The following is an 11,387-nucleotide window of genomic DNA, read 5'->3' on the forward strand; positions in this document are numbered from 1 at the left end:
TCCTGAAGGTCTATTGCAGTCAAGCAGGGATTCTGATTTTCCTTTCTAGCAATCCTACAAGCAGCTGTCTCTGAAATGTTTCTTAGTGAACCAGACTTTTTCTTGACCTCCAATGTTCCTGTTAAAGGGGTTGTCCCACAAAAAGTCTTCTACAGTTTTCAAACCAAAACCTGGATCTGAATACTTTTGCAATTGCATGTAATTCAAAATTTGCATAGTCACTGAGTTATTCAATAAAATGTGTCTGTATAGTGCCACCTGCTCTTTGTTCTTTTTCTTATTTCTTTGTCCAGCTCACTGAGAAGGCCGCATATGCTCAGTCTCATCCCTCAACTGCCTCCTGTGTTTGTCACCGATCCCAGCCGTTTAACCCCTTATATGCTGCGGTCAGTAGCCACCCACGGCATCCATGGGGTTAGCAGAGGGAGGGGGCTCCCCATCGAGCCGCTATGCTGCTGGTGGGTCCTGGTGGTACAACCACCAGAACCCACCAGCATACAAAGGTATCCAGGCTTGCCATGTACCTCAGCCTGACAGACCTGCAAAAAATAAGTCTTCACACAGCTACCATACATTGGTAAAAATATAAAGATTTTAGTATATGGCTATGCAAAATATCTTTTACTTTTAATATAAAGATTTATGCAACACATCCCCAAAGTTTATGCTGAAAACATAAAAAAAACACATAAATTTGATATCACCATAACTGTATCAACCTATAGAATAAAATTATCATATCATATATATCGCGTGAGGAACCCCATAAAAATAAAAAAACACTTAAGGAATTGTAATTGTTGCCCACCGTACCTCCCAAAAATGGTGTAAAGAATTATCAAAATAATCAAAATGATATCAATAAAAACTACAGCCCATCCCGCAATACACAAGCAATCAAACAGCTACATTGGTGAAAAAAATAAAATGTTATGGATGTTAGTATATGGCTATGCAAATATGATTTATTTTTAATACAAAAGTGATTTTATGCTGCAAAAGTAGTAAAACATATAAAAACTATATACGGTAAATTTGGTTTCACCATAACCATATCAACCCACAGAATAAAATAATCATATCATATATATTGCATGAGGAACCCCATAAAAAAAAACTGTATTGCAATTTTGCAAATCTCACCTCCTAAAAAATTGTATAAAAAGCGATCAAAAAGTAATTTGTAGCCCAAAATCATATAAAATAAAAAATCTGCTCTCTAAAAACAATATTGTGCTCTCTTTCTTCTGAGCACTGCCATGTGCCCATACAACAGTTTATGACCATGTGTAGGGTGTTTCTGTAGACTGCAGAATCCAAGTAATAAATATTGATGTTTGTTTTGCTGTTAACCCTTGTTGTATTACAGTAAAAATAGATTATTTTAAGCGTTTATTCAGGCAGTAAAATCATAAAAATAGATTCAAATGGAAATTTTTCACAAAAAAATTAAATTCCTGTGAAACACCTAAAGGATTAACAAAGTTTCTAACATCAGTTTTGAATACATTGAGGGGTGTATTTTCTAAAAAGGGGGCATGTTTGGGTGGTTTCTATTATAAAAGCCTCTAAGGACCATGCACACGACCGTATGTAATTTGCAGGTCCGCAAAAAATACGGATGACATCTGTGGTATTTTGCGTAATGGAGCAGCTGGCCCCTGATAGAACAGTCCTATCCTTGTCTGTAATGTGGACAGTAATAGGACATGTTCTATTTTTTTGCAGAACGGAAATACGGACATATGGAAACATAATGCACACGGAGTAACTTCAGTTTTTTTTGCGGAGCCATTGAAATAAATGGTTCCTTATAGGGTACGCAAAAAAAAGGAACGAACACAGAAAGAATATACGTTTGTGTGCATGAGCCATTAAAGTCACTTCAGCCCTGAATTGGTCCTCAAAAACATGGTTTTGAAATGTTTTCAAAATTTTCTGTACATTTTGGATTTATTTTTTATGCAGAAAGTTAAAACATGTCAACTCAAATTCACCACTGACATGAAGTACAAACTGTCACTAGAAAACAAGCTTTCACTAAAAGCGTTCCAGAGTTATTACCAAATAAAGTGACACATATTAGATTTGAAAAATTGGGCTTTGGCATTTGGTCCAAACTGGCTTTTGCTGGACGGGGTTAAAGCCACTTCAGAACTAAATTAAAAACACGTGGGGTGTTTATCAAACTAGTGTAAATTAGAACTGACTTAGTTGCCCATAGCAATCATTCTGATTCCACCTTACATTTTTGACTGCTCCTTTGGAAAATGAAAGGTGGAATCTGATTGGTTGCTATGACAGGCCATGCATTATAATAAAGATGTATTGTAATTCATTGTACAGAGAATCAGACCCCAGAGTCGGTCAAAAATAAAAAGTTTAAAAAAAGGTAAAAAAAAGGTGTTTTTTATAATAATAAAATAATTTACGTAAAAAACCCAAAGCGTTCATTTTTAACGGAAATTTGTTTTCCCTTAGTCCTAACAGCAGCACAAGTGGGGAGTTCTCCCCTGTGAATCTAGTAGGACAGGTGGAATTTTTGTTGACAATAAATTTCCTACCAAGTAATAATTAAATAATTTGTGAAAACCCACCCCTATAAAGGGCAGACTGCCCATCCATTCAGTGCTATTATAACAAGTAGAAACAAACAAGGGTGGGAAATTTGTGTGCTGCTGTTAGGACTAAGGGAAAACAAATTTACGTAAAAAATTAAAGCTTCCCTTACGTCCTAACCAGCAGCACAAGTGGGGACCTAGCAAGTAACCCAACAAATTGGGAGGGTCTTTCCCAGGTATAAACCTATAGTTTTTTTTAAAGTTTTTTTTATGAGAGGGCGGCAGACAGAATGGTACGTACGAATGCTACCCCCTCTGAACGCCTAGAGTCTAGGCGATAGTGTCTAATGAAAGTGCAGTGGGAGCTCCAGGAAGCCGCAGCACAGTCTGTTCAAGTGGAACGAGATTCTTCTCCGCAAAGGAAGTAGATATTGCCCTCGTGGAGTAGGCGGTGACAAAGGATGGAAGAGCCAAGCCTTGAGATCAAAATGCTTCCCGGATTGCCTCCTTTACCCAACTACTTAGAGAGGGTTTGGAGGCTTTCAGACCTTTGCTTTTACCAGAAAAAGTTCGCAGTCCTGTCCAAGTAAATTTTTAGATTTCTGGAAATGTCCAAGGAGTGAAGGGCTTCCTCTTCAGGAGATGATGGAATAGGACATAGGACCGGCAGGGAGATGGTTTGATTTCGGTTACCGAAAGAAGGAACCTTAGGAGCAAAGGTCGGTAGAAATCTCAACAGGACAGAGTCCTGGAGAAAGAGGGTATAAGGCTCAGTGGCAGCTCAAGTAAGTAAAACACAGCTGCGTTTTGATTTTAACAACGCTGGCCGAAACCGGAAGTAGTCAATGACACACTTCCTGTCGGCCGTGCAGCATGCAGCAGGAGCCGGCAAGAGACGCCGGCAATCCGAGTCCTGTAGGTGGCCGAGCCGATAGGCTCCGCCCCTGTAGCCCGAACCGCCGCTCCCGCAGATGCAGCATGCGGCGGATTGCGAAATACCACTAAAGGCAGGGGGGACCGGAGCGACCTGATGTCCACAAGCTAGGAGACAAGCGGTAGGAAAAAAAAAAGTTAGTCAAGTAGAAGTATATTAAAGTGACAGGCCGTAGCCTGACCCGTCCTACTGTCCACAGGGACAGAGAAAAAAAGCACTGAATGGATGGGCAGTTTGCCCTTTATAGGGGTGGGTTTTCACTAATTATTTAATTATAACTTGGTAGGAAATTTATTATCAACAAAAATTCCACCTGTCCTACTAGTTTCACAGGGGAGAACTCCCCACTTGTGCTGCTGGTTAGGACGTAAGGGAAAAAAACCTTCCCCAAACATACATATATAAAGTTGTAAAAAATATTAAAAAAAGAAAAACATACATATTAGGTATCAGCACATCCATAACAACCTGCTCTACAAAAATATCACATAATCTACCCTGTCAGATAAATGTAGACATATTTGATAGTCACATCTGTAACAACTTGCTCTATAAAATAGCACATGATCTAACCTGTCAGGTGAACATTGTAAAATCAAAAAATTAAAACTGTGCCAGAAGAGCCATTTTTTTTTACCTTGCCACAAAAAACATAATATAGAGCGATAAAAAATTATATGTACCCCAAAATAGTGCCAATAAAACTGTCACCTTATCCTGTAGTTTCAAAAATGGGGTCAGTTTCTACTGTAGGGGTGCATCAGTGGGGCTTCAAATGTGACATTCAAATGTGACATGACGTCTAAAAACTAGTCCAGGAAAATCTGCCCCCCAAAAACCATATGGTGCTCCTTTCCTTCTGAGCCGTGCTATGTGCCCATACATCAGTTTACAACAACAAAGGCAGAGTTTCTGTAAAGCGCAGAATCAGTGTTAAAGATTTTGAGTTTTGTTTGGTTATTTTGTGTTACAGAAAAAAGATGGATTAAAAAGGAAAATCTGGCAAAAAAGTGAAATTTTGAAATTTCAACTCCATTTTACTTTAATTCTTGTGGAACACATTAAGGCCTTTTTTACACGAGCGAATTTTCCGTGGGGGTGCGATGCGAATACATAGCACCAATACTGAATCCTGACCCATTCATTTCAATGGGTCTGTGTACATGAGAGTTTTTTTCCCACATCGTTCTGCATTGCGTGAGAAATGTAGCATGTTCTATATTCTGCGTTTTTCACAAGTGTGGATGCAATGTGTTTTTCACTAATGGTTGCTAAGAGATGTTGTTTGTAAACCTTTTGTTTTTTATCACGTGCATTGCACCCACGCAGAAAAAACTGAACAACTGAAAGCAAGTGCAGACAGCAGACAAAACTGACTGAGCTTGCTTGCAAAATGGTGCGAGTTTCACTGAACGCATCCTGAACCTGGAATTTGGACCTAATCCGTCACGCTCGTGTGAAAGGGGCCTAAGTGTTAACAAAGTTAGTAAAATGAGTTTTGAATAACTTGAGGGGTGCAGTTTCTAAAATGGGGCCAATTATGGGTGGTTTCTATTATGTAAGCCCACAAAGTGACTTCATAACTGAACTGGTCCTTGAAAAGTGGGTTTTGGAAATTTTCTTAAAAATTTTAACAATTGCTTCTAAAATTCTAAGCCTTCCAACGTCCCAAAAAAAAAAAAAAAGACATTTTCAAAATGATACCAACATAAAGTGGACATATGGGGAATGTTAAGTAATAACTATTTCATGAGATATTACTATCTTTTTTTAAGCAGAGAAATTGCCATTTAGAAAATTGTGCATTTTTAAAATTTTTTGGTAAATTTTGGATTTTTTTTAATAAATAAAGGTGAAATATATGAAGTACATATATATGAAGTTCCAAAGGTATTACCAGATAAAGTGACACATGTCAGATTTAAAAAAATGGCCTTTGCAGGAAGGTGAAAACTGACCCGGGGTAGAAGGGGTTAATAACTATTTTGCGAGGAATCACTATTTTACTTAAAATCAGAGAAATTCTAATTTAGAAAATTGCAAATTTTTCAAATTTTTTGTAAGTTTTGGAGTTTTTTTTATTAAAAAAATGATAATGTGACACATTTCAGATTTGAAAAATTGGGCTTTGGCATTTGGTCTAAACAGTTTTTTGCTGGAAGGGGTTAATGATTTATGCTATTTGAACTTCAAAAAGGAAGAGGTTTTTTATAAACATATTTTAAAATGTTTATGTTTATGGTGGTCTTATGTTAGCTATGTATAAAAATTAGGACACACAAAGAAGTCAACCCGAGAAAGCCTTTCGCAATGTGGTACTCGAACAGCGGGTCATTGCAAAAATTAGAGTGGCTTTTCCGAGGCATACATCTTATAAGTATGTAAGGGCGTATTTACATATGTTCAGAAGCCCTATATTAGTTTCATTCCCCAGACTAGACCCCTATATTAATGTCCAGACCAGACCCCTCCTAAATATACCACAGAGCTTTTTAATTCTGACCCCAGACCAGATCCTAAATATATTCAGACTGTCAGACATCATATCAGAACACTAAAGATATTCGGGCACAGATCGGACCAGGGAGAGAAGGAGAAGAAGGAAGAGAGAGAGAGAGAGAAAGAGAGAGAGAGAGACCCTGTATCAAAACATTATAAAAAATAATATGTGGCCCCAATGAACCTGTAAGGGAAAACCAGTTGCATTTGTCACACAGAGTGGCAAAATAAAGTTTGCATCATCAAACACTTTAACCACATATATGCACCGAGAAAAATTTGTTTGTGAAAAGTTGTTTTTGTTGTCTCCTCTTTCTACCCTTTTAAAGAGTTTGATGGTTTTCCAGAACTAGTGAAACTTGTTACGATCTGTTGTGCCACTGAACAAATTTTTCCCTTCGGCTACTCCTAAGGGTGTTATTTAAGTGGCCCCCTATTTTCACACTTTGTCCCCTATATTTGGATCTGCGGTTCACTTTCAGTATAGCCTGAAATCTGGAACAGATATTGGCACATGGGCAGACAAACAAGACAATGGGGAAAATTTGCAGGAAGCTAGCTAACTAGAATCTATTCCTCAGGTACTCTCCCACAGGGTAAGATGCCTTAAATGCCCTGAGGTGGCCAGCCAAAGGGTGGGAAATATTAAGGTGTGTGCACTGGCCATATAAGAACAGGAGAGAGAGCATGCTCACTATGGGCAGTGAACGGCAGGCTAGACCTCAGCCTACATGGTTTGGACAGAGCAGTGCTGCATAGGTGGCTAGACTCGCTGGGAGGGAGCAGTAAGACATCATTGAGACAGCAAGGGGGGAGCAGGTAAGAGCCCTGGCCAAACCCATAAGGAGGAGTGAGGTGGCAGCCACAGGCCACTGATATAACACCACTCTTGTACATAGGCTGTGCCTTGTACTGCAGCACAGCAACATCGACCTCAATGGCACTGAGCTGCAATACCAGACCAAGGATAAGCAGTGGCGTACCTCCAATAGAGGCAGACCACACAGCTGCTATGGGGCCCCTGAGGGAGGGGGCCGACAGTGGAGGGTACTCCCCACCCACTAATTACTTTTGTATAGCTACCTGTGTGAAAAGAGAATGTAAAAAGTGGAGAAGGACCTTTGGTGATGTCATCAACCATGTGACCACTGCAGGAAGCCAAGGAATAGCAGAGCAGCAGAAGTCTGAAGGACCATTGGTTATGTCATCATCATGTGACCAATGCAGAGGACTTGTAAAAGACCTATGGGATGTTGCTGTGAGGGTGCGGAGCTTCTGTGTGGTGCCTGGAGTAGAGGTCGGTGGTGTCCTGGGATAACCCATAACATCCTGGGAAAACTGGGAGTTGTAGTTCTGTCCTATTATACCCCTCTCCATGTAATTTCAACTTATGCTCTAGTAAAGTCTGGTAATGTTGGGAGTTGTAGTTCTGTCCTATTATATCCCTCTCCATGTGTTTTCAATGTATGCCCTAGTACAGTCTGGTAATGTTGAGAGTTGTAGTTCTGTCCTAATATATCCCTCTCCATGTAACTTTAACTTATGCCCTAGTACAGTCTGGTAATGCTGGGAGTTGTAGTCGCTATTGTTCTGACTTTATGTACGCAAGGGTGATATTTTACCACAAGAGGAATAACATTTTTTTTTTCTTTTTTCTCAATGGTCTGTGGGATTCTCTTTCTCTGTTCTTTGAGTAAATGTCGGGGGTATCCTCTTTCCTCAAACTTGGCTGACATATCATTTAGTCTAATTTTGCATTGTTCGGGATCTCCCACAATGCGTCTCACCCATTGATATTGCGAGTATGGTAATGCTCTTTTTGTATCGGTGGGATGGTTGCTGGTATAGAACAGTATGCCATTTCGGTCAGTGTCTTTTATATATAGATTGGTCACGATCCTATTGTCTGCACTTTTAATCACTCATGTGTCATGGAAGGAGATCCGATATCTATCAAAATGTAAAGTGAACTGAAGCTCAGGCCACACCGAATTGATGGACTCCAAGAACCGCATCAGGGTAGGAATGTCGCTCCGCCATATGCAAAACACATCATCAATAAATCAGAGGGGGCCCATTCATACTGGTAAGCGCTTCTGGAAGCGCTCACTAGTATCATACTAGTAAGCGCATCCAGAAGCGCTCACTAGATCGGCGCTTGCTTACTTACCCCTCCGGCGCTGGTCTCCTCCAGCCTGACTGCGTACAGTGCGCACTATGACCTGATGCTGTACGCAATCAGGTCACGTGTGCAGCGCGGGCTGTTGGACATAGGACAGGGAGAGCAGGAGAGGTAAGTTTTAATTATTTATTTTAGTCTGATCTGAGGTCTGATATCATAGGGCCCTGGGGTCACATCATGGGGGGCCTGAAATAAGCATATGGGGGTGCCTGACTCTGGGGGACTGACTCCTGACTGAGCAAGGGAGGGCCTGAATGAGCATATGGGGGGGGGGGGGCTGAGCAACTGACATATGGGGGAGCTGAATAAATAAATAACTGATATTGGGGGGAAGCTGAGCAACTGACATATGGGGTGGCTGAGCAACTGACATATGGGGGGGCTGAATAAATAAACAACTGATAATGGGGGGTCCTCCTGAGTAACTAATATGGGGGGTCCTGGGCAACTGGCATATGGGGGGGGTCTGAGCAACTGATATGGAGGCGTAAATGGGCATCTGATAGGGGGTGGTCCTGAGCAACAGATATGGGGGCCTATCTGAGCAAGTGACATATGGGGGGGGGGGCTGCCTATTTTATATACTGTAATATGCAAAATAACTGTTTTATATACTGGCAGACATGGGGGGCACTATGGAGGGGGAGGAGCACTATGGGGGGCCCTATCTTGCATACTGGCACACATGGCGGGCACTATGGAGGGGGGAGCAATATGGGGGCCCTATCTTAGATACTGGAACACATGGGGGCACTATGGAGAGGGAGGAGCACTATGGGGGCCCTATCTTATATACTGGCACACATGGGGGCACTATGGAGAAGTGGGGAAAAGAGCACTATGGGGGCATCTTCTGGGGCCCTATCTTATATACTGGCAGACATGGGGGGCACAATGGAGGCAAGGAGCACTTTGAGGGACCTATCTTATATACTAGCACACATGGGGGCACTATGGAGAAGGGGGAGCACTATGGGGGCATCTACTGGGGACTCTATCTTATATACTGGCACACATGGGGGCACTACGGAGAAGGGAGGAGAGGAGCACTATTGGGGTCATTATATAGGGAAATTATACTGGCACACATTATGGGGGCATTTTATTCTGGCACATTATCAGGCACCATGGGGATAAGGGGAGCATCACTATTAGGGCACAATATAGGAGTATTTTTTACTGGTGCAAATTATAGGGCACTATGGGGACCTTGTCTCATCTGGGGACACTAAGAGTTTTTTTGGGCACACAGCAAGGGGCATTGGCACACATTATGAGGGTACATTGGCTCTACAGGGGGCACTAAGAGGAGGTATTTTTTATACTGCCACACAACAGGGCACTTTTATTTTTACTGTAACACATTAAAAAGAGAATTATTACTACCGGGGACATTATGGTGGGCTTTATTACAGTTGAGGGACTATGAGGAACATTACTAGGAATACTAGTATGAGCACTATTGGAGTATTATTACTTCTGGGACACAGTGGGGAAATTATTACTGTAGGGGCACTATTATTACTATGTGCTGTCTGGTAGATAATTATTTCTATTGGTGGGACTTTGGGGAGCAGTATTACTGTTGGGGGCACCCTGGCACGGTATCAGCTTAGCACAATTATTTTTGGGGAACATTATGTTTACACTATTAGTGTCAGGGACACTGTTTCCTGGGCACAGTTATTTTTTAGGACACTATGTGCCAATAATTATTGAAGGGGAACTATCTGTGTGTAACCTGTATAGGGAGCATAGTGGGCACAGTATTGGGGGTGGCAGGATGGGGTGTTCAGAAGGTGGGAGGATGATGGAAAAGTAGGAAACTAAGATGTCTGTCTTTCAAACTCTGCAGAGAGAAGAGATGGCTGAAAAAATCATCCTGGCGGTCTGGTCTGAAAGGAGAAGATGAGCACAGAGAACATCTACATCAAAGGAGATGTCACTGGATGTACGAGGTATGTGGTGCTGTATTAGGCTACTTTCACATCTGCGTTAGTGATTCTGGCAGGCTGTTCCAGCAGAGTACAGCCTGCCGGAATTTACTGGATTCGGCTCTGCTGTATGCAGACAGAATGCCCGCCGGCCCCACTGACTATAATGGGGTACGGCAGAGATCTGGCCACATTCTGGCAAAAATGCAGAGAATCAGCGGGACCACATGCTGCGGTTTGTGTCCGGCCGATTCCTTGCATTTTCAGCTGGATCAGGTAGCCGGAGCGTAGTGTCGCAGGTGTGAAAGTAGCCTTACCCTGTATGTTTTGTATTGCTCTAAGTAATGTTAGGACGGAATAGGTTAGGTTGTGAATTTGGTTTGGGTGGGGGGGGGAAGGCACATTCTTTGCACAGGGGCCCTCTGCTGTCTGTGTCCACCCCTGTCTGGCATACCTACGATCTGGTCGTCCTGGGTGCATCTGCTTCCCCGATAATGGCGGCTGGTTCTGCTGGTGTTTGCTTTCTTTGTCTACTGCGTCTGCCTAAAAAAGTATTGCGCTGGCCAGTGGTAGAATCGCTGCCAGAAACGGAGGAGGCAGAGCCTGTCCTGCAGGCAAACATACGTGCTTGTGGAATAGCCATGCCTGTAGAATCTTGCCATTTATACACCCACTTTGCTGAGTAGTCCTGAGAATCTCTTATGAATTTCGCACGTTTCGTGCTTTCGATATTACCACATAGGTTGGAGCAGTGTTTGTCGATCTTTTCTTTCAGGCTGGTCAATTCCTCTAGCTTTAGGCAGTCTTTCAACTGTGCATCGATAGAGGAAATAGTTGATTTGCACCTGTTGATCGAAGCTGTCGAAGTGTTGTTTAATAGTTAACACTATAAGATCCAATGAACATTTGTTCAATATATTCGCAAACCGAGTGCAGAAATCCAGGTTTTCACCGAACAATGTGGGTTGTAGGTTAACCCATAATCCCCGTGGTATTTGCTGCTTCCGATGATATTCGGCTAATGTGGCCACGTGTAATTCCAAGGAGATCAGGTGTTTGGACTCTCTCTCCAAGTCTCTGCTCCTGAATTCACTAGGCTGGACCTTCAGGAAATCTGATGAGGCACTAACCTGTGATACAATTTCAAATGCCTGTTGCTCTATGTATGCGAAGGTATTCATTGGTAAAATCGTTGATAAGTTGAGAATGCTCGCACCTGAATCCAATATAAAGTAATAAGTTCAATAGGTTGGCACTGCAGGTAAGTATTACGTGGT

The sequence above is a fragment of the Bufo gargarizans genome, chromosome 1 (assembly GCF_014858855.1).
Source record: "Bufo gargarizans isolate SCDJY-AF-19 chromosome 1, ASM1485885v1, whole genome shotgun sequence".
Lineage (NCBI taxonomy): Eukaryota > Metazoa > Chordata > Amphibia > Anura > Bufonidae > Bufo > Bufo gargarizans.